Raw genomic sequence first — 25,532 nt, 5'->3', positions numbered from 1 at the left:
AAATCCCAAAACTTTAGCGGTAATGTGTTGTGACTCTCCATTACCCTCCCACCCCTTCATTCCTATGCTAATGGTTTAAGCACTCACATACTCAACAGAGAAAACATCCCCTCTACTGCTTTGTTGCAACTTGTGCCATTGAATGAAGAACTCATTTGTTAATCCTGTAGTGGTGATCTGAAAAGTTGTGTCTTAAACTTATTTAAAAGAATGTACTGGGTTTGTATCAGGAGCTAGTGGGCCCCTCTCAAACACGGTGTGCATTCAGAAACAATGGAAACCATACAATCCATGCTAAAATCTATTTACAAGTCCAAATTTCGGGTGTTTGCGTTTGAAAAATACTGTTAGTCTGTTGTCCAAACAAGCATGTGAGCAAGTGTTCATTTCGGCTGCACTGCTGCCAGTATACTTGACGGCTCTACGATACAGGCATGTGGTACTCACTTTCACCATACAGTAAGCCGAAACGCACGTTCCCGAAATGATAAATTCTGAGCCATCAATCAGGAAAAGCATAATTCAGAAAAACATATTCTTGTCACTTCTCCAGACACAGGTAACCCTTAACCACCTATATGATGTGAGTGTTTACATTCTTTACAGCTCACAACATCCCAGGGCGATGGTGGTTTGTGAAGAGTATGTTTTCTGAGATTTGCTAGAATCCTTCCAGGACAGGTATGCCATGCTGGTCCAGGAGGGGGGGATGTATGCTGGATTGTCAGACCATCAACTGATTTTCTATGTAGATTCTCTATGTGTACATTAATATTAGGTGGGTATCATTAATATCTGGCATGAACCCAGTCCTGATGAACATTCACTACACATCTTTCTAGTCCCACGCTTGAGTGGGTTTCCAATGCTACTACAATATTTAATCATAATGAATAGCGACAAAGTCTGTCAAGATACAGGCAGGCAGCATTATTTTCTCTTTTCAGCTATGCCTGGTTCTACAAATTCACAGACTAAAGATGCACTGCTTCCCCTTGTCTCCTTTGCTCCAGGCGGATGATGCCCAGTCCAGCTAATGGCATTCCTGTTGGGTGCAATGTGCTGTACCTTTTCAGCCCTCTCAATGCCTGCATGAGGCCACACCCATCTCTCTCCAACAAATGGACTCCCAGTGGTTTCGCTTCTTCTAGGCAGGTGAGAATAAAAATAATCGTATTTACCTCATCTCCTTGAGTTATTCCTTCTTTTCAAATGCTTTGTCACTGCTGAGGTTCCCTGTGTACCGTCCATCACATTAACATGTTCCTGGACTGCTGAGATCACGTCATTATGCAAATGGTCGACTCCTTCAATGCCTCCAAATACCTGTGAAAGGAATATACAAGATGCAGACACACTTAATCAATCATGCATAGTTTGTTGAAATGAAAGGGGCGAGCGAGTTGTTATAGGAGCTTTATTCATAACAGTTTCTTTGATTTTTATTTTGTGATGCATTTTTATGATTTGCAAAAGACCCATTTGCACAGGTATATAGGTATATGGAACTCAAGAAAACGTTTAATTTGTGTGTACATGTCTATATTTATATTCACTGAAAAAACCATAGGTTTCACACATGTTATAGTTAGCGGAAATTTTACTGATAAAAAACCAATGAAATTCCCCCGTTATAGTTAGTGCAGGAAACTATAACTCACGCGACCGCAATCCTCTGCTGATGCTAATACTGTATTTAGACACTTATTTGCCCATGTCTTCTTCCATAAATTTTTAGCTATACATATATTACAAATATTTTTTTTTCATAAAGACACATATGTCATCAGCAGAAGATTGCGGTCGCGTGAGTTATAGTTTCCTGCACTAACTATAACGGGGGAATTTCATTGGTTTTTTATCAGTAAAATTTCCGCTAACTATAACATGTGTGAAACCTATGGTTTTTTCAGTGAATTTGCAAGGTTTTTTAAATGCTAATTCCTAACTATAACGTGTGTGAAACCTATGGTTTTTTCAGTGAATTTGTACGGTTTTTTAAATGCTAAGTTACTTTACGCCATTCGTGGCGTGCGCGCCCCCTTAACGCAGTTCGTTCCGTGCGCGCGCGGTGCGCTTCGCGCACCGCGCGCCCACTTTACGCAGTTAGTGCCGTGCACGCACGGTGGGCACGCGGTGCGCTATGCGCACCACGTGCCCATGTTACGCTAGATGGGCCATGTACGCACGATGCGCTTCGCGCACCGTGCGCACATGGAGGACATATTATGCGCTTCCTTGTGATAGGTAATCTGTTGAAATTTTTTTGGGAAATGCTGTGCTCTTTTATGCCATGCACAAATGGTGGCCTTCGGCCACCATTTGCACACGGGGTGGAGAGAGTGGGTTTTTGTTTTTTTAATAATTTTTTACCGTACGCGTACGGTAAGCGTACGGTAAGCGTAATCGGCGAAATTTTCGAAAAATAAAAAATTACCGTTTTTTGCCTTGGGGGATCTTTGAAGACTCAACTAACATGGTTATGTGCATGGGCGCTGTCTAAACAGCCCCTTTATATGTTTTTGGCATTTGTTTATCAGCTCCCCCCTCAGAGTGCGAGAGAGAAAATGGCGGCCGCCGCTTCCTGGTTTCGACCGATTCGAATGTTTACTAAGATCTAAGGGCCAATCAGAATCGCGCTCGCGCATGCCACCGTACGCGTACGGTAAGCGTACCGTAAGCGCACCGTAAGCTGGCTCAGATATATATATTGATTTAAAGGCTATTTTCTCAGAATCTACTGAACAGATTTACACCAAACCTACAAAAGGCACTTCCTTGACCTGAGGACTACCTCTCTGCCAAATTTCAAGTAATTCTGTTCAGCCGTTCGGGCTGTAGCTGTGTCTAAAGGTCCTATGGAAAAATGCATGGGAAAAACGCGTTTTGGGACCCCCCTTTTATCTCAGCCCCCGCTTGACGAATCCCCCCGAGACTTTCAGGGTAGGAGCGGAGCGTAGCGCCCCACCTATTTTGAAAAATTCGCGAGGATTCGTCAACCGGCGCCGAAGTTATTCAAAATAGAATGTTGCGGATTTCCTATGGAAACGTGGTCCTAACTATAACTACCTACTGGCGACCGCCAGTAGGTAATATATATATATATCAAAAAGTTGCTATGCTTCTTCCGCCCACCCCCACACCTGTGGTAGTTGGAGCGCGATGCCGGTGAAAGTTTCCAGCCCTAATTTCACATAAAGAGACCAAATAAGCGCTCACTCGGGGGATCAGTTGTCGAACTGAGATTTAATACCAGTTACGCGTTTCGGAGAACTGAGTTAACAAGGATACTCGGTTCTCCGAAACCCGTAACTGGTATTAAATCTCAGCTCGACAAATGATCACCTGAGTGAGCGCTTATTTGGTCATTTTTTAAGTGATATATATATATATATATATACGTTGGTCTTAAAAGAGAGTTTTTTTGTTCATCACCATGTTAAGCCAATTTATATTTTAGAACCCAGACTGTTCGATGAACTGGAAAAAAAGCATGGTAGTGAAGTAGTACTATACGAAATTTAGCCACAATTACATTTTATGTGAAATATTGTATCTCATTATTTGGTGACAAATACCTTCCGGAAGCATAAAAATGATCATGACAAAACTACGAAAGCAAAGATATTGTTCTAGTAGACAAGTTGACCGATGGATTATTTTTCTTTAACCAAGGTATCCTAAATATTATAGCATAATTATTAAATGAAGAAATGTCAAGATGATTCACTTCAGTTTGAGCTCCACAAGAGAACTGCAATGACAAAGAGGCCAAGCCAACCACACATGAAGTGAGTGGAGAACCATCAACTCTTCAGAGGGCATATCAACAACAACCGGCGATAATTATCGCTAAGCGCACTTAGCGCTAGGATAATTATCGCCGGCTAGCGTTGATTTTTATCGCTGAGATAGCGTGCTATTAGCAACGCTTATCTCAATAGCGATAAAAATCCTCAGGCTAAGTGGCTAACGTGAGGTTATCGCTGGAAACCCAGCGATAATCTCACGTTAGCTTGTTGATAGGGACAGACAAACTTAGCCATGATATCCACCTTCCATAGGATATCATGGCTAAGTCAGAAAAACACCAGACGTAAAAAAGCAGCGTTAACCGCGGTTAGCGCTGCTTTTTTTGTCTCTAACAGGGTTACCGATATTCTTGATAATAGGAGAAATGTCGCTTAGCGACATTTCTCCTATTATTTTACTCTGGAACGCCCCCTTTGCATCTCATTAGAGATGCAAGGGGAAGTGTAGAGTAAATGGGTGCTAACATGCAAATTTGCATGTTAGCACCCTGTTGTTGATAGAGTGCTAGGTTTATCTCTGCTTTTTTGGCTTTTAAAGCCAAAAAAGCAGAGATAAACCCCTTGTTGATATGCCCCCAGGTCACTTAGGGGCATATCAACAAGGGCTTTATCTCTGCTTTTTTGGCTTTAAAAGCCAAAAAAGGAGAGATAAAACTAGCGCCCTATCAACAACAGGGTGCTAACATGCAAATTTTCATGTTAGCACCCTTTTACTCTACGCTTCCCCTTGCATCTCTAATGAGATGCAAAGGGGGCGTTCCAGAGTAAAATAATAGGAGAAATGTCGCTAAGCGACATTTCTCCTATTATCAAGAATGTCGCTAACCCTGTTAGAGACTAAAAAAGCAGCGCTAACCGCGGTTAACGCTGCTTTTTTACATCTGGTATTTTTCCGACTTAGCCATGATATCCTATGGAAGGAGGATATCATGGCTAAGTTTGCCTGTCCCTATCAACAAGGTAACGTGTGATTATCGCTGGGTTTCCAGCGATAATCTCACGTTAGCCTGTTAGCGTGAGGATTTTTATCGCTATTGAGATAAGCGTTGCTAATAGCACGCTATCTCAGCGATAAAAATTTACGCTAGCCGGCGATAATTATCCTAGCGCAAAGTGCGCTTAGAGATAATTATCGCGGTTGTTGTTGATATGCCCCCAAATTTGAGTGAACATTGGGGCAAATTTACAAGCCCTTTGCGCCACTTTTGCATCACTTTTAACATGGGAAAAGTGACGCAAAAGTGTCGCAAGGGGCTTTTAAATTTGCCCCATTATTTTTAGAGGCCCAGTTCAAATCAATTAACATACCACTGGTGCTATTAATCCGCAATGCATTTGTCTTAAGAGCTTTTCCTTCCATTTAGTGATTTGTAAACAGAACAATTGTTTGTCAGCTCTGTTCATAGAGGATGCAACATAAGGAATTTTATTGGGGCAAATCTGAATCATACATCCAGCATCACCACGATGTAGACACAACCAGTCCTAACACTGGCTTTTATTTTTATTTTCTATCAAAGGGTGGTACGCACCCCAACAGGCCTAGGTTTTTCTGGCGCCAATGTGTTCTCCAGAACATCCGGTAGACAAAATTAAGAAACGCAAATAATATTAGAATAACTTCTTTGGAACTTCCTTCTTTCTTTTTGTATTTCCTGTGATTGGTTTTCAATTAACATCACTAAATCAATGATTTCAGAAAACGAAGTAGGATGAAGAGAACAAAACAACTTGTCTTTAATCTTTTCAATCAAACTGTGTCAAAAATGTTCTTGTGATTTCTTTCACCCTAAGTAGTTTCAGGTACTAATTGATGATCTCGAGTCATAAAAGTCAAAACATTCATTTGAACCATGCTGAATATCAAAATATTAGACATTGTGGAAATTTAGCTTGCAAACTGAACATTATCTGCGCCATCTTGCCTCTCCCCAGCGCCACGCACAGCAAATGCACGGCCGCCATTTTAGGCACCCCACTCTCTCCCCGCTCATTCTCGATCACCAGCGCTTCCCCCTGGCGCTGCGAACATCCCCCCGCGCGCCGGCCACCCCCGCTCTCTCATACACGGGCCATAAACCCTCTCCTTCAGCGCGACCCTGCTACGGAACCACATCCGACCGACATCCCATACATGGTCATGCCGCACCTTTGATAACCCCCTTCCTCTGCGCCCCATTGTCCGAACTGGTCCCAGGCCATCACCTAGCCCTACGGATGCAGTTTATTGCCCCTACTGTAAGGGAAACACCCCACATCAAAGGGATTACAGTGGATCAAAGCCCCTACCCCCTGAGACCCGGCCGGTCGCACACACCCCCGGGAATTGGCGGAATTCCCTGCTGCGCGATAGCCATCTCCCACTGCGGGTAGGGTGGGAACCTCTACTGTAACTATGTGTGGGATCGGATCTGAGCCGGGGCTTCAGGGGATGTTCTTTCATGCATCAAGAGAATCTCAAGAATGTACTATGTGTAATAAAGCAATAAACCGGTGTATAAGAGACCAGGTCTCAGAGATGCGGTTAGAGCACCTCGTGACGATACCTTGCTGTCTGATCTGATGTGTTCTGCTCCGACGGAATAAAACTTTGTTTCCTGCCTTCCAGTCTCCGGCGCCTGCCTCTTTCATTGGTAAATTATCGAGTGGTATGAGAGGCGATTACCGCCGGGCAAATACTTGAAAGGTTATCGACTGAAACTGCCGCTACCATTTAACAATTGGCGTCCCAAACGTGGGGCCCATCAGCGACACGTGGATCCAGTGGGAGAGGTCCCGACGACAGAGTGAACGACTGCAACGATCGGGAGAGCTCCTGCCCAATAGACCCTCGTCTGGCAGCCGATCATCCGAACTTCACTGGTTCCGAGCAGACCTCTCTCGAGTGATCTACGGTCCTGACTGGGAACCATCAGGAGTGCCGCGGCAAATACGGAGAGTAGAGGACGATCGGGCGCTGGAGGCGGAAGACGAGAAACTGTCCACGCGGTCCGGGTAAGGTCGTGATACACGACAAATTGCAAAATAATTGATTGATTGTCCGAAGCTTTTTTGAATACTAGTATTGCTCATTGATTGTGCTCATTGATTGTTCTCTTTGAGATATTCGCTGTCTACAAACGGGGAGGAGTAGAAATACTCTCTCTCTCTCCCTTTGCAGATAGTGAAGGGTAGGTAACGCAGACTTTTGTCCCCGTTGAAACCCGTCGTGCCTATCTTTATCTCCCCACTGATTGATTGTCCGAACATTGATTGTTTTGAAGAATAGTGCTCTTTGAGATATTCTCTGTTTGCAAATAACGTAGAATAGAAATATTCTGTCTAGTCTTTGCAAATAGTGAAGGGTAGGTAATGCTGACTTTTGTCCCCGTTGAAACCCGTCATGCCTATCTTTATCTCCCATTGATTGATTGATTGATTGATTGTCCGAACACTAGTTGTTCAATATTGGTTCTTTGGAGGTATTCTCTGCTTACAAATAACGAAGAATAGAGATATTCTGTCTAGTCTTTGCAAGCAGTGAAAAGATAGGTAGTGCTGACTTTTGTCCCCGTTGAAACCCGTCATGCCTATCTTCTCCCCACTGATTGGTAGTTGGTTCTGCCCGGACCGCTTATTAGAGGTGAACCATCCGGCTCCACTGGAGGGCACCCCTAATAAGGACATGTTCACTAAATATGGACTAGTCGCCGTAGCTTATACCAAGCTATGGCATAAATATACAAAGAAGGACCCCGAGAGTCAGTGGCCACTGATGGGATCCTTCGACGACCATAAGATAGAAGTGCTAGAAATAGCCCTGCGTAGCAATAAGACCACGCCTACTATGCTTGACAGTATTGGCATGTGGCGCAAAGAAGCAACGCAACGGAAAAAGAGGGAAGAAGTAAAAGCAGAAAAGGAATTACGAAAGGCAGCTCACCTTGCCGCTAGAAAGTTAGAAGAAGAAATAAAGGAGAGAAGGGAAACTAAACTAAGACAGGAGCCCGAAACATCAGGACAGTACGCTGTTAGGACCCCTTCTTTGCTCTACCCTGAGTTGTCCTCCAAGCAGCGAACGAATGACAAATTACTGTTAGGTCCCCCGATCATTTACATGCCCCCTCCATATGCACCCTCCCAGTCAGTAGTGCAACACCCACAACCCCCGAACACGAGCGAAAGCAGTACAGGGGCCTCGGTCCTCACGGCCTCCGCGCCGGCCGAGCCTCCTGCGCTGAACACAACGTCGGCTATAACGTTAGACGACCCAGAGATGAGAAAGAAAGAGTCCACCAGAATGAATCGATTAACGAAGGATGAACGAGCAGGAATTGATAAGATAGTAGGGACACTGGTGGAGCGAAAGGAAAGTGAGGAGTATATAACAGACGTGTATAACTCGTATGCCGACAGCCGCAGACGACACTTTGTCGTACGGCTCTGTTATCACGCCCTGAATGCATATGAGGATAGATACCACGATAAAGGTCCCGAAGGCTTAGCGGCCCTATATAGGAAGGTAGACATCGGAGAAGAAAGAGAGGGCGACGTGACGAACCTCTTTACTCGTACACTCGAGGTCTACCGACACTTTAGAGAACATAGGCAGACCACCAATGCAGAAACCCCCATAGCGACTAAGCCCCAGGAAGGAAGGGCTGAGGCCATGATGCCCATCAAAGAAGCTGCCCCCTACTGGGTCCCCCCACGAGGTCAGGGAACGCATGACGACATCAACCACCAAGATGCGAAGGGGAGGGTTGTATATAACTGGGTCTACCAGCCGTGGGACCGGCAAGATATTTTGACCTTTAGAAAAACTCTACCCGACTTGAGAAAGAACCCGACTGCCTTCTACACTGAACTGGGTACAGCCTTAGGTTCTACGATTATGACTTTAGCAGATATCGACTTGTTCTTTGGGCTATGTCTGCCGGCTGATGTGTGGAAACAAATCCGGAAAGTTGACCACGCTGAGCCGTTCGGATATACCTGGGTACAACTCGATACCATAGATAAGCAGCGAGAACCAGGACAGAAACCCCCAAAAGCCATATTAGAGCTCCCGGACAAGATTGTACTAAAACTGAAGACTCTAATCCCAGAAAGAAAGGTAGACTGGTCGATAGTAACGGCTTGCCGCCAGAAACCCCAGGAGGATGTGTCTGAATACTTCTCACGATTCGAGACTGTGTTTTCCGATTACAGTGGCCAAGACATGACCACCGCAACCGGACATCACCTCTTTGTCCAGAATTATGTGAAGGGTCTGTCACAAGAAATTTCCCAGAAACTACAGACCAGCGAGAGTAGTTGGGCAGCCTCCAAACCCGCAGCAATTCTCCAGATGGCCCAATACTACGAAAATCAGAAAAACGAGAACGATAGGGCATCAGAGAAGAAGAAAAAGGAACTGAAGGAGAGGGTAATGATAGCGCAGTTGCAAGGGGTGACCATAGGAAGGGAACCCCCGAAAGAGAATTACCACCCAACCGCCCCTAGAAAGCTACCCCCTAGAGACCATACACCTGCACCCTACAACGGACGGAGAGACTTAGATGGGAACCAATGTGCGTTCTGTAGAGGGTTCGGACACTGGAAATCCCAGTGCCCGGTCCTTCTGGAACTAAACAAAAATAGGGATCCCAGAGACACAGCATATGACCCCAGAAACAGAGGACATGGACGAGGGCACACGAACGACGCAACCAACGTCAGGCCAGGCAAACCAAACACCTTTGACCGCCCCCGACAAAACCAGTGTCAGCAGTCCGACTATGAAAGCACCCATGACTTCGCATAGGACCGCCGGGGGCAAGGGAGGGATCCAGTCGAACTCCGTGTTGACCAGCAAGGCCCTTACGTCACTGCTAAGGTCTTGGGCACAAAATCTCCATTCCTGGTAGACACTGGGGCGACACGTAGTGCGTTATCCAAACGACTGATCCCTAGGGCACCCTTGTCTGGCTCACATGTAACCTCAATAGGCTTCGATGGAACGCCCTCCACTAACCCCTTATCAGCACCAATCTCCTTTGACTTAGAAGATAACACCACTGACACGACCTTTCTGCTCTCCTCCAACACCCCCGATGCTATTATGGGACTTGATTTGCTAAAACATTTTCGAGCTACCATCAGATGCTCCCCAGACGGAGTTCGAGTCATCCTACACGATAACCCAGATCTGTCCAGACCCTGTCACACACGGCGTATGCTCTCTATAACCGATGCTGACATGTCCCTACTCGACACATTACCTTCACATCTATGGGCTAAAACCGACTCAGATGTAGGGCGCATGGTGATTGACCCAGTACATATAACCGTCCGACCAGACGCAGTACTCCCAAAGCTTCCACAGTATCGGATATCACCCGAAGGCGAGAAGGCATTGGTGGAAATCATCGAGTCCCTAGTCGAGGCAGGAGTGGTAGAAGAAGTAGTCAGTAATGTTTGCAACAGCCCTATCCTACCCATTGTAAAGAAGCAAGGCGAGGGACATGAGAAAGCCTACCGTTTCATTGTTGATTTACGAGAGGTTAACAAAGTAGTCGTACCCCAGTACCCCGTGGTCTCAGACATCACCACCATCCTCACCCTGATTCCATCCACTGCCACCACCTTTACTGTTATTGATCTCAAAAACGCCTTCTTCTCCATCCCCATCCACCCAGACAGCCGTTACCTCTTCGGCTTCACCCTAAAAGCCCGTTCATACAGATTCTGTAGGGCACCCCAAGGCTACACTGAGAGTCCCAGCATTTATAGCCAAGCCCTCAAGAGACAGCTAGATGCAGTCCAACTACCCGATGGAGTGGTGTTGATACAGTACGTCGATGACATTCTTTTGGCGGCCGACACCACTCCACTTGCCATCACAGCCACCATTCACCTCCTCCGCTTCCTTGCGGAGAACGGTCACAAGGTCTCCAGAAAGAAATTGCAACTCTGCCAGCCCCAAGTAACGTATCTAGGCCACCTACTATCCAGGGACGGGAGGAAACTTACCCCTGACCGAATTCAGACCATCCTAGAAACCCCTGTTCCCAAAACTCAGAAGCAAGTGAGGTCCCTAGTAGGCCTCACCTCCTTTTGTCGACAGTGGTTGCCAAACTTCAGTCTCATCGTAAAACCTCTGCTTTCCCTGCTGGCTAAAGATGTCCCCTTCCCCCTCCCCTGGACACCCGAATGTCAATCCTCCTTCAAAGAATTACGAGACGCCCTCTGTTCGGCCCCAGTCCTAGGAACCCCAGACTACACTAAACCTTTCTCCCTCTACACCCACGAAAGGGAGGGATGTGCGTTGTCTGTCCTAACCCAGTCCATAGGCCCTAAACAACGCCCTTGTGCCTACTTCTCTGCCACTCTTGACCCTGTAGCCAGAGCTTTGCCCGCATGCCTTCGAGCAGTAGCCGCCGCGGCTATCTCTATCCGGCAAAGCGAGGGGATCGTACTCTCAAACCCCCTCACGGTACTGGTACCCCATGCGGTTGACACCCTCCTGAACCAGACCAAGACTCAACACCTGACTAGCGCACGACTAACCGGTTACGAACTGACTCTGCTTGCCCCCCACATCACATTGAAACGATGCACCACTCTGAATCCAGCTACCCTACTACCTCTCCCTGACACTGATCCCAATGCGTCCCCTATACACGACTGTGTGACCCTCACCGACGAACAGACCAAGAGTAGGGTCGACCTCCGAGATACTGCCTTCCCGGACCCTGACGGAGAACTGTGGGTGGATGGCTCATGCATCAAGCTCCCCGATGGCACCACCTCAGCTGCCTATGCAGTCACCACAGCCCGAACAGTTGTTGAGACTGCCCGCATCACACAGCGATCCGCACAGGCGGCGGAACTAATCGCTCTCACACGAGCCTGCATCCTGGCAGCAGGGACAACCGCAAACATCTACACAGACAGTCAGTACGCCTTCGGGGTAGTTCACCACTTTGGGCTCTTATGGAAAGAGAGGGGATTCTTGACTTCTCATGGCACACCCATCCTGCATGGAGATCTAGTCTCTGCCCTGACCGAAGCGGTCCTCCTCCCCACACGGCTGGCTGTGATCAAATGCCAAGCACACAAGAAAGTGACAGACATTATAGGACAGGGAAATGCACTAGCTGACATTACTGCCCGAACCACAGCCGAGAATAGGTCCACGACCCGTATGTACGTGACCAGGTCACAAGCTGAGAAGTGGAAGGATGCTGGGGAAATGATTAGGGACATCCAATTAGCCAGTACACCACACGAGTTAGCTGAATGGGCACGGGTGGGATTGAAGGACGATGATGGTTGCTGGCGGACTAAGGACTCGAACAAATGGTTGCTACCAGACTCATACTTGATCCCCATGCTGACCATGGCACACTCCCCCGCACATATAGGGTCTGCCCCCATGATCAAACTCGTCTCCAAAGTCTGGCACAACGACAAGATCCCAGACTCGGCCAAACGTCTGGTCCAACAATGCCTAGTATGCCTCCAACACAACCCTGGGAAAGGAACTGCTGTACCCCGGGGAGGGTTCGGGGTCCCCAATCACCCTTTTGTACAAATGGACTATGTCCAGTTAGAAAGGTGCCAAGGTTTGAAGTACGTACTTGTCGTTGTGTGTGCCTTCAGCAAGTGGGTGGAAGCCTACCCAACCCACGACAACACCGCTATGACTACTGCAAAAGTACTACTGAAGGAATTCTTCCCCCGATACGGCCTTTGTCGAATTTTGTGGAGCGACAACGGCCCCCACTTCGTAGCCGAAGTTATCCAACTCATCTTAAAGGGGTTGGGTGTAAAACAGAAATTCCATGCGGTCTTCCATCCCCAATCTGCAGGCCTGGTTGAGCGACACAATGCCACATTGAAGCTTAAGATAGCAAAAATAGTCGCCACCACAGGACTAAGATGGCCAGACGCTCTCCCACTAGCATTGCTATCAATGCGTTCCACCCCCACCAAACACCACTTAACCCCCTACGAGGTCGTCTTTGGGCGGCCCATGAACCTTTGGACTGCACCAAAACCAACATCCATCCACGACGTCCCGGACGTCCTCATGTCTGACTATTTGTATAACCTAACTAAGACGTTGTCTGTTATCCATCAGCAGGTGCTGCACGCCATTCCCGATGTTTCCAGGGGCCCGGGACACGACATCCAACCCGGTGACTTCGTCTTAGTGCGTAACTTCCAGCGCACCAAGAGTCTGGAGCCCCGGTGGACGGGCCCCCTGCAAGTCCTGATCACCACCCGAACAGCTCTTCGAGTGGAGGGGAAACGCAATTGGCTGCATGCACACCACTGCAAGAAGGTATCACCGACCCTGACAACCACGGACAACATCACCGCCCAAGAAGAACTTCGGGACAAAGACCGACCATCCCTGAGCCGCTGCCCAGATACAGAGACGCTCGAGTTAGTAAGATATCCTGATCCCACCGTGCCATCCAAGGAAGGGTATAACTTGCGACGAAAGGAGAGAACTCCGGCTAAGCAGACCACAGGCTAAGTGGAAATCTCAGAGCGGTAGCCTAGTCACCTCAAAGGCCACCGGGAGAGAAACTAAGCGAAGTCTGTGGTTCTGCCCGCTACCGAGTCTCTTGAAGGTGATGGAAGCGCCCGACATGAAGATGATGGAAGCAACCGGACGTCCGAAGATCCACTACAAAAACCCAAAGACTGACCGAATGCACAACTTCAAGACTATCGCACTTTTCATTACCCTTCTCTTTTGCCTTCTCCTCGTGGTCACCTTCTGGATCATGGAGGAGGGCACACCCGCTCATAAGATATTGCTGACCACCGTTCAACCTACCACCACGAAAGAACACCATCTGATCTCGCTTTCACCCCAGCTCCGAGAAAGGCGTAAGGAGTTCTGGAATAACTCTTTTGTGCAGTTGCTCCACCAACACAATCTTGCTGCCAACGCCACCAATTGCTGGATCTGTGGATTGCTGCCACATGCCACTGGACACTCTATCCCTTTCATCCCTTCACCTTTTTCTGTCTATGGTTCCTGCCTCGCCTGGCTAATCCTCCTGCAAGAAAGCTACAAGGACAATGCCACTTCCGGCAGAACCATGTCACACTTCTACCATGGGTTCTGGCTGAACAAAACTGGAAAAACTTCTGCCCTCTTCTGCCCTCTGAGATCGAACACTTCCTTTCACATGGACATCCCTGCCAAAGAACGAGTTGAAATGCAGGTGTTCAACAACCCAGCCAGACCCACCTTCTCTTACCTCCGGAAACGGACGGCCGCCACCCTAACAGTGTCCCTGTCCGTCATCAACATCACTGGATTTGTGTGCATCGAAGGCCTGGGGACGCAGCTGGTGGGCCACAGCTCCTGCCTCATCACCCAAACATTGGACTCAGTTGACCCACCCTCCTTTGTTGCCTCCCGAATATGTACTTCGTCTGTGGTACTAAGGCCTACACCTGGCTTCCGAAAGGTTGGGGAGGCACCTGCTACATCGCCTTTGTCCTTCCTCCGACATATGTGGCTCCAGCAAACCACCACCGACAGAAGCGGGCCAAAGACATTGTGCAAGCCGACTCCGCCGGGGCACAGTTCATGGACGCAGTGAAAGGCCTTGTTCCACTCTGGGGTCCAATGGCAAACAGCCGTGCCATCCGCCACTTAACCCAGGCAGTCGAGACGGCGATGAACATTACAGCTGGCGCCCTCGCCAACAACACCGCTGAGCTTCAGGCCGTCCGCCTGGTGGCTCTTCAGAACCGCCTCGTTCTAGATGTGGTTCTGGCTGATCGTGGAGGAGCATGCCGCATCATTGGGTCCAGCTGTTGTACCTACGTACCGGATAACTCACCCTCAGTCTACAAAGCAATTGAACACCTCCACAGACTGTCCACAGAGGTCCATCAAGAGCAAGAAGAATGGTCACTGGGGAGTTGGTTTTGGGACACTATTAAAGGTTGGGGATGGAGGCTGTTTTCATTTATCCTCATACCAATCGTGATACTATGTGGATGTTGCTTGGGGATTCAGTGTCTGCCACCTTTGTGTTCGCTTTTTATGAACTGCATCTGCCCTAAGACTTTGGACTTTGAAACAGAGCAAATGAAAGCTCTGAATGAGGTGGAGGTACGGGGTATTATGGGGATAGATCCAAACTAGGCAAGCTGACGAGATATGTTAAAAGGGAGGACTGTGGAAATTTAGCTTGCAAACTGAACATTATCTGCACCATCTTGCCTCTCCCCAGCGCCACGCACAGCGAATGCACGGCCGCCATTTTAGGCACCCCACTCTCTCCCCGCTCATTCTCGATCACCAGCGCTTCCCCCTGGCGCTGCGAACATCCCCCCGCGCGCCGGCCACCCCCGCTCTCTCATACACGGGCCATAAACCCTCTCCTTCAGCGCGACCCTGCTACGGAACCACATCCCACCGACATCCCATACATGGTCATGCCGCACCTTTGATAACCCCCTTCCTCTGCGCCCCATTGTCCGAACTGGTCCCAGGCCATCACCTAGCCCTACGGATGCAGTTTATTGCCCCTACTGTAAGGGAAACACCCCACATCAAAGGGATTACAGTGGATCAAAGCCCCTACCCCCTGAGACCCGGCCGGTCGCACACACCCCCGGGAATTGCGCGATAGCCATCTCCCACTGCGGGTAGGGTGGGAACCTCTACTGTAACTATGTGTGGGATCGGATCTGAGCCGGGGCTTCAGGGGATGTTCTTTCATGCATCAAGAGAATCTCAAGAATGTACTATGTGTAATAAAGCAATAAACCGGTGTATAAGAGACCAGGTCTCAGAGATGCGGTTAGAGCACCTCGTGACGATACCTTGCTGTCTGATCTGATGTGTTCTGCTCCGACGGAATAAAACTTTGTTTCCTGCCTTCCAGTCTCCGGCGCCTGCCTCTTTCATTGGTAAATTATCGAGTTGTATGAGAGGCGATTACCGCCGGGCAAATACTTGAAAGGTTATCGACTGAAACTGCCGCTACCATTTAACAACCTTTCCAAGGTGTTTTTATATGCATGTAAAAATATATCATAATTCTCTAAGCCAGCAAATGGAGTAATTGCTAGAGAAGACGGGTAGGCAATGTGAGGTCCAGTAAGGCAACCAATCAAGTAACACATCTTTACTCTGCCTCAATTGAACCGAGCAGAACAGAAATCAAATGAACTTTAAGAGATTCCAAATATTCTTTCAAATTCACCATGCCCCAAAAAAATGTGGAGCACTTGAAGGAGGCCCTGGAATATTTGTAGACCTTAGTATGAAGATCTACCTTAAAGCAGAATTTTCAAGATGTAGTTGTTATAAACCTTGTGCTTGGTCCTTAGAGGTTTCTATATCATAAGCAAACCTATGGAGCTGTTGCACCACAATCTGTAAAAAGCTGTGCAGGTCTGTCAAGTTGCATTCTTGATTGCCAGTGGAAAGGGTGACTCCTCCTTGTAGTCACAGTGCCACTGTGCACATAATATCACACTTGAAGGTGTCAAGCACCTCCTAAAGAGGGTAACAAGCAGTAGTGGGTTGTACGGGCAGTAGTTTTGGAACGGGGTGGGGAGGAAGAGGTGGTTTAAAAATAAAGGTAAAATCCACTTACCTGCAAGCCGCCTCCTCTCCTCCATCCAACGCAAGGAACCAAGAAACAGGAAGCCCACAGGATCCCAGACTTCCCTAGCGAATCACAATGCTGCTGTCACCACCATGATAGCAGCATTGTGATTGGTCTGAGTGCGTGACTCAGGCCTCCAACAGGGAGTTGCAGGCTGTGCATGTTCTCCACCCAGGCTGTAAAATACAGCCAGTTGGAGAAAATGCTAAGTGTGCATGACTGTTTGGCCGGCCCAAGATGTCCAGCCGAACAATAATGCACACTTAGAAAGTGCCCACCACTCCTCCCCTTGCTCTGTTGGCAGCCCAGCACGACCCTGCACCCAAAGCCAGGGCAGAAAAATACAATTATAATAACATGGTGTTACTATCATTTTATTTTTCCTGTGGGGCGAAGCCACCGATGGTTCCAAGTGTGAGGGAAGTCCGCTGAGGCAAAAAAAACCTGTGGTAATCTTGTAGCTCTTGGTTGAACATACAGATTAATGCAGACGTAGATGATCAAGACACCAAATTCTCCCTGATGTCAGATAAAAGAAAAGAGCCAAGCTAAAACAGCCAACAGGACATCCAAATTGAAATTCTGGCTGCAAGGAACAAACATCAGGGACAAAAATACTGAGGGCCGGATTATGACTACGGGGTCCTGTGGACTGCTGAAGCCATGGTGGCAGTGTGGGCACTGCTGGACCAGCTGTCTGACTGCCCTATTACAACTTGGGCTGTCGGACCATCACTGCACCACCACAACCACCAGGGATCTGAGATCCCTGGCAGTCTTGAGGATGCAATATGCTTGGCGGGATCACTGCGGTCCCACCAAGCATATTACGAGTTTCCTCTCTGCCACGGTTTTCATTGCGTTTCCTACTTCATGAAAACCATGTTGGAGAGGAAACAAAAGGGGCTCTACAAGGTCCCCTGGTGCCTCAGGGCCATGTTGTGTGCATGCATCAAAGTACCTGCAGGCCATGGACTGGTGCATTCCACGCTGTGCAGGTACTGCAGGTACTGTCTTTCATAGGTACCACGTGAGACTGTCAAAGAACCACTCGCCAGTGACTTTAAAAGTCATAAAGTGGCGGGAGGTGTGAATACAGGTTTGGCGGTGTGGGAGCAGGGCGGAGGTGTGGTGGTCCTGCTCCCACACCACCAAACTCGTAATTGGCCCTAAGTGTGTGATGAGCATTATGAATAATAAGAGAACAAATGGCTTGCTTCACAGCGATCTCTTGCTAATGCCTTCCTTGTATATGGTTCAAGTTGGAGCTGATTTTGAAGAAAAAGATACAACTTTATCTTGGATTGAGAAGCCAACACAGTAATCCCAGGATAGACTACCATCTTGAAAAGGACATTCAAAAGGACTGGACAAGCTCCTTTCTTCCATACATAGGGCTCATTATGAGTCTGGCTGTCCATGGACCGACAGATTCATGGGAGCGCAGCGGTGGCGGCGGTCACCTGACCGCCCTATTACGATTAGAGTGGTCAGATTACCAAGCATATTACTAGTTTTCTCTCCGTCATGGTTTTCATGGCAGTTCCTCCTCCACGAAAATCCTGGTGGAGAAAAAACAAAGTGTGCCTCTGCACCATGGGGTGCATGCAGGGAGGGCACAACATGTGCCTCCCTGTGTGCATGCACCCCAGTTTCTTTCAGTCCATGCTGTGCAGGAACTGTTTTTAGCATTCCTTCCTGTGTTTCACCTGCTGTCGCTCCACTCACCAGGGTGCCGCTTCCGGTGAAGGTGAGTCTCGTATCAATGTCAAATTCATGGCCTGGTCCTGGCCGCGTAAGGATGAAGCACACTCTGTGGAGTTTGTATTCAGACGCGTATAAATGTCAGAAATTTAAGAGCTGGAGAGGCAGTTCATTCATTAAAAATTCTAACGACATAGAAGAGGACTCACATTAGGTCACATATCCTAATTCTCATGGCGGCCATCTGACGGATTTCTAACCCTACAAGGGATTTGGTGGGTAAAACGACCTTACTTGAATTTCAGTGCCAATGGGGTCATTTTCTATGGAGTCAAGATGCTGCTGTGAAGGGGAGAGCTGGAGAAAGGGATCCACGTGGGTGACTGAAGGGAAGAAAAGGAAATGGGTGAGTATGCACCCCAAACCCTCCAATTCCACCAACTCAAATCAGGTGATCTCACTGCCGCCGTCTGCTCATCGAAAACCCAACTCATAATTCGGATGGTGGTGAAACTTCTCTGTAATGCCCTATGACAGCTGATTTCCCCTGACTGATGACGCGGTGGTCAATGAATGGCTGTCGGTGTTGGCAGTGCTCAGGCGGTCTTCCGAACAGCAATCCAACAACATCATAATACGGAGGGCGGACAGCCTAGTAATCAACGGTGCATCTGACGCAGAAGTGGGACAGCAAAATCGAAATCAGGCCCTTCGATTAAATATTTTTACCTGTACTATTTACCTGTACAATTATTTTCCAGGATAGTCTGGATATCACAATATTTTTATAATGATATTAAAGTAAAACAATACTTCTGAAAAAATATTAAAGTCGAACTTCCACAGACAACACATGAGAAATTACAAAATGGGTCTAGGGATTCTATGACAATAGCACTAGCATTTGACATGGAATGACAGTAGTTCCATGAGGAAGGAACATTGACAAGACGTTACAGGGGTGAAAAAATGGAAGCATAGTAGAAAGTTAAAAAAGGCTTAAAACAAACCTAAATTATGAACTCAACCACAGTTGTCTAAAACAACTTCCCCAGTTATTAAGAAAAGGTGGCTCTTTAGACCCTATTAACTAAGGTAAATGTATATTTGTAGATTTATTCTTGCACGTAGGAGCAATTCTAAATGTTTGTGCTATTCCCCATTTTCGAGTGTACATTTATAGTTAGGTGTAGAATCACATGTGCTCCACTCTCTAAAACAAGGGGGTGGACACATCTACAAAACGATTTATGAGTGCAAAGTTACTACTAGTGATTTTTCACACATAGGAAGGGATCACCACTGAGTCAGAGATTTCCTTATGGTACAGTATAGGGAAAACAATGGTGCTCATGAATTTACTAAAATAAATACAAGAAATATGTTAACATAAAATAAAATTGTAAATATATTTACAACAATTATAAATAATCAAACTAATATAATAAAATGTTACAGCACATTAACCCATCAAATTAAGTTGTATTTAAATATGTATTAACAATATAATAATGTATTCTATAAATATTATTTTTAGATGAAATCTATAAGAAATTCCATTTACACTAGTAGATTATTTTTTAATTAACAGTTACTAAATATAATTCAAATTTTTTGAAAAAAGTTCAAAAGTTGGGTACAATAAACTTTTAGAAGTATGTTAATTATTATTTTGATAAATTAGCAAATATTTAATATTTGATATAATATGACTTTTCAACACAAAACATAATTGTACATATATTTAATAATAATGTAAAAATATGATAGGTAATTTAGCATTATTTTTCTGCGGGTTTTGCTTTAAGTCCCTGCTTCAATTATTTTCTGTGAAAGTGTTACCGTACTTGTGAGTGGCCATGTGCGGTGGCAGGCATACTCCATGGATGAATTTGAGTACCTTTAAAACTTTTGTGTCCTTTTGCACTTTAGTGTTATTTGAAAATAGTAATCGGCTTACTTGTTTGGGGTCAGGTTTGTATTAGCACACCCATCCATAGACTACACAGTACCCCTCTCTAAACCCTTCCTTACTCCTCCCCAAGCACCTTTTTTTTTATTAAGAATTACCCTTTTTCCAACAGCTCCCATGGTTCCTTCCACATTTGCTACAAAAAATATACTTTTGTGTGTGGAATTTTCCTCGACCGTGGCAAAGAGCTCTGCATTGAAAAGACAGGAGAGGCTGAGCCGGCGATTTTAGCTCATGGGTCAGTGAATAGCATTTTGTGGTACATGAGTAACACTAATGAAGTACTACTTCATGTACTACAAAATGCAGTTTGTGAATAAACCCATTTATGTACTGGTGTGCATGTTACTCCAACTTTAAAATAACGAACTTAAAGAGCAAGCAATACAATTTCACTTTGATTCTGAAATGGAAAAAGTAAAATATTTCAAAATGGTAACTTCAAGTTGTATCCATAATGATTAAGGATATAATATTGCAATAACAACCCAAATTGCAGCTTTGAAAAACCAGCTCAGCAGCAGTCACTTTATAATTAATCAACCGTTTACTAAAGTTCACATTCTAGTTACTGCAGTGTAATTATAAAATGAGAAAAATAATTGATGCATTTTATCAATTTGCGTAGCTCCAGGTTCTTTTCAGAAGGTTATTTTCTGTTCAGGTGAAATAAGTTAACACTGTTTAGGCAATTATCCTTTGACTTAGCAGTTTTAACTGCTGACTCTAATAAATGTATTTGATGGATTAATAGAAATTTAGAGGGATTAAGGAGTTCAGAATGGATTTCCCTGTAAGAATGTGCAGAGTTTTATGCTTTCACATTGAAGTCAACCACAATATGAAGAAAGCCAAAAATGTCATAGCAGAAATATTTGTATTATTTTACCTGTGTTTTGCTCATGATTTCTGGCAATGTCGATTAATCACATTAAAACTTTAATCTTCAAGAAGAAAGCACACTTAAGAGCATATTTACAAGCCCCTATCGCCAACAAGCCCCTATCGCCACCACATTGTGTTGGCGATAGGGCCTTTGCCTTATTTACTAGGCAGCGTTAAGCCACTTAATGTGGCTTAACACTGCCTTGTAAATAAAGCACCCTTTCACGCTGTGTTTAGCTTGAAAGAGGTGGTCAATGGGTGTTGCGGTGGGCGTTCCACCGCAACACCTATTGATTTTGACGCTGTCCCCTATTTACAAGGGTGGTGTAAACAGGAGGCAGTTCAAAATAACGACCAGGGAAAACCTAGTCTTCAACAGGTGAAACGAGGAGAAATGCTTTATTTCTCCTCGTTTTTGCTATTTTCATGTGTGCTGCCTTGTGCAGCACACATAGAAAAGGCAAATTGCCAATGATTCTTTTTGTGCAGGAAGGTGATCCTTCCCACACATAAACAATTCCCAAAAAATGATGTTTGTTCAACTTCTATGTGTGCTGCATTAAGCAGCACACATAAAAGTTTCAAATCGCCATGAATTATTGTTTATGTGCCGGAAGGGAGACCTTTGTTGACATAAACAATAATTTCCCACAACACAGATACCCTTGCACCACCTGCGTTGGCTCTAGGAAGCTAAACTCAGTGCCAGCACTAGGGGAAACGCTGGGGTGAGCCGCATTCTTGTGAATAAGGTGCATCCCTGTAGTTTTAGACTGGAGAAGCGTGGTGTTAGCAATGTTTGCTTAACGCCACACTTCTGATGCCGGGACGAGTGACCGCGTCCATCAATAGCACTAACGATGAAGGTGTGAGCAACAGAGGTGCTTACATTGGGGAAAAATAGTGAAAATGGCACAGACTCCCATAACTAATTGAGAGCTGGTATGCGGGCCCTTGGCTCTCATTAGTCACTCTTTCTTAAATAGAAAAGTCCAGGGAAAGTGAATGCAGACCCTATATGCCCTAATGAATTTGCCGCTATTCTAAAAAGGCAATTAAACATGTTGACCATTCCTGAATGTGGTTATACGACATGACTGTGTTTTTAACCTTGGGATAATTCACGCAATGAAATAAAGAAGTTGAAGTATATACGTGAGTTAGACCTAATTTTATTTGAGACTTCACAGGTCTCTTTGTATTGTTTTGGGGTCTTGCTTATTTTCTTTTTTCACACTAAACTTTTCACACTTTCTTAATTTGGAAACAATAAGTTCTTTTTATGAGAAAGATATCAATGATGATAAAATCGTGAGCAAACTGGTGAGTACCTGCCAGCAGCTCCTCTGGTGTTGCACACGTGAGATACTTTCTCATTTTTTTCACAATTTTTTCACAATTTTTTCATACTTTTTCTATACATTTCCTGCACCTTATCACTTTTATGAGTTACCATTTTGGTGCTGGTTGAGTGACTTTAATTTGTGGCTGGTTTTTTCACAAATTGGGAATTATTAAATATTAAGTTGCATGGCACAGGGGATTCAATGATAGTTGATGATAAGAACTACTGACGTAGGAGAAATAGATTTATACATTACCCTACAAGCAATCCTACGTATTCATATATATATATAAACATTTTTCGGATAGTGCCTGTTTTTTGCCAGGTCTTTGTTGTTGAATTATGAATTGAGTGGAGGGTGGCCTGGCATTTGTTTTCCCTCTATAACTCCTTGTTGAATTACATTTCCAGATCTACCAAGACCTGTAAACCTGGTAATGCATCAAAATGCTATCCCTTCCCAGATGAGGCATAACAAGGAGAGATCTGTTTATTTCTCCTAGTGTTTTCTCTTTCTACTTGTGCTGTATTCTGCAGCATGCATAGAAAGCCTCAGAGGCTTATTTTTGTGCCGGATGGTGATCTTCCTGCAAAAAGCAATCCTTCCTGCGATGCAGGCGCCCTTGCACTATGACACAAGGGGGTCTGCATTTGCTGCTAGGCAATATAGTCAGATGTGTGCCAGGACAGGAATATGCTATATATTAATAATTATGGTGTATTCCTGCCCTTTCTCTTTTATGCAGTGCAGTAAGATGTCTTGCTGTATTGCGTTGAGTGAAATATTGATAAATCTGCCCCTAAATGTTAGATTTCAACTTTTAATCCCAGTTGGGTTTTTCTTGCTAGAAATCTCAGTGTAGTGTGTGATATAGTGAAAAGCTATTTACAGACCATATCATATCTAAATATATTTTTTCTTTTTCTTTTTACAGTTAAAATAAATGAATGATCATATTAACTTTTTTATGTCGCATTTACTAAGAGATGTTTGTGTTTCTAAGCCCTGTTGATTACAGCTGCTCTTAAAACCCAATTCAGTCTCACTTAAGGAATATACCTCAAAGGTATTGAAGGCTGAGTTGACCATGCTATGAGTTACAATCATAACATGTAAATCACATGAAATGTCTGAAGGGACTGCTAAACTTAATAAGTAGTTTGGACATGGGACAAATATCATGCAGTCATCTGTATTTTACTATCTCATGTTGATAAACTAATGATCTGTTTAATCTGTGGGAGTTACAGACTTAAGTGATACCAACACAAAAAGTCATTGTCACATGCTTAAAAAAATGCCTTTTGTTAAAAAAGTGTTGATGACATTAGAAAGGAGGTGCAAGCAATGAAAGAAGAATGATAATATTTTGAATGGCAATTTCCAAAGATATAAAAGAAGTTGATTCGGATTTAATCAATTTCATGCTTACCTTCTTGGGAGAACATTTAAATTTGCAAGAAGATATGATTACATTCTATATCAAGAAGATATTCATATGTCTAACCCATCTTCTATTTTACTGAATGTGGAGAATAGTAGAATTGATCAGGAGAACTTTTGTGATTTTCAGATGAAATCAGTGTTTTTTAGGTGAAGTTCCTGATTTCAGGCTGGGAAACTGAGCAATTACAATAGTTGAGCAAGACGCAAAATGGTCAGTGGGGGTATATTTGAAACAGCACCTATAGCTTGGAAAAGGATGGTCACTTTATCTGCAACCTCACAACCCCTTCGGAGACTAACTTAGAACCATAAACCAAACTTTTTCATCAAAAACCCTGACCTTGTCGTCCAACTAAGAAGGTTGCATTTGCCAATTTAAGTACTGAATTGTGTAAATGTGTCAAATTGTTTATTCTGTTCACTGATCCTCATCCTAATGTCCCCCCACTCTTGCAGATAATTTTGTGTTCCCTAGAACTAAACAATTATGTTCTGTATATGGGTACTGTGCACATTCACAGTTATTTTTTTGTTTGATTTAATTCATTAAATTATATTTAACTCCTAGGTAGCCATTGGTTTGCTACAAAGGCCTAGATGTACTAAGAATTGAGTCATAAAAAGAGGATGCAATTTGGGCACGACTTTCTGCAGATCAATTCTAATTTTGCGAATTGACCTGTCTGTTATTGACCTGTCTATAATTAGCTAGGTTTGCAGGATCACCATTCACAATGGGTTGCAATTCGACCTAACTCATTACTATTCATGAGGTGGGTCTCACAATTTGCGAATCACTGGGATTAGATTCCATCACAGGAATGCTGGCCTACTGAGGACATCAGACCACTATGCCTGTTGTTAGAAATTAGGTCACTGGTTGACTGGGGTGTGAGCTCTGGTCAAGCAGCAATCACAATCCTAGTCAGGGTAAGGCACAAGCAAACCCTAAATTTACCTGTGCTCAACCCACCGGCAGCTTGGCACAGAGCAATCAGATTAAACTTAGAAGCAATGTGTGAAGTATTTGTGCAACATTTCAAACAGTAAAAAAGTTAAGCTTGGGGAGCCAGTGAAGCTTCTTAAGCTGTGGTGAGATGTGAGTGTGGCATGGGAGGCTGAGAGTGATTCTGGCCACGGAGTTCTGAATGGTCTGCAGCCTTCTGGTAAGGTTTTGTTCATCATGGCCTAGAGGGTGTTCCCATAGTCCAGCTTGCTTGCGACCAGGGCGTGCAAGACACTTTTGTGGGTGCTGTTTGGGAGTCATTTGAAAATCTTCCTCAACATCTTAATAATATAGAAGTATTAGGCGTTGATGGCATTGACTTGGGCGGTCATTTCAAGTATGCAGTCTATGACGATGCCAAGGATCTCGGCATGGGTGATGGGGTTGTATGTCAGTCCTAGCTCTGTTGACCACCAGGTGGAGTCCCACAGAAAAGTGCTCTTCTTGAAGATCATGATTTGGGTCTTGTAGGTGTTTAGCTTCAGACAGTTCATCTTCATCCAGTGGATGATTTCAGTCATGCAGGCATTGAACTTGCTCCAGGTGCTGGGAGTCTTGTTCATGAGGGCGAGGGTGAGTTGTGACCTGTTGGTGTAGGAAAGGACGTTGATGTTGTGAGACTGGATGATAATGGTTAGAGTTATCATGTATGCCTTGAAGAGGGTAGGTCTCGGGGAGGATCCTTGTGGAATTTCACAAATGAGGTTGTTAGCATCCCAGGTGTACTGTGCCAGGCTGACTGAC

General features: G+C 45.2%; 1 long non-coding RNA gene across 1 annotated transcript in view; it reads right to left on the bottom strand.

Moving 5' to 3' along the window:
• LOC146823036 (uncharacterized) overlaps positions 1 to 25,532 on the bottom strand; it is a 137,321-nt gene that overhangs the window by 87,324 nt on the left and 24,465 nt on the right. The window contains exon 2 of the long non-coding RNA XR_014962123.1: positions 1,182 to 1,326. This is a non-coding gene — a long non-coding RNA (uncharacterized LOC146823036). The remainder of the gene's footprint in view (positions 1 to 1,181; positions 1,327 to 25,532) is intronic.

Source organism: Triturus cristatus, chromosome 5_2 (assembly GCF_964204655.1).
Source record: "Triturus cristatus chromosome 5_2, aTriCri1.1, whole genome shotgun sequence".
Classification (NCBI taxonomy): Eukaryota; Metazoa; Chordata; class Amphibia; order Caudata; family Salamandridae; genus Triturus; species Triturus cristatus.
Note: the sequence above shows the minus strand (reverse complement) of the source record. Positions and strands in the feature narration are given on the sequence as shown.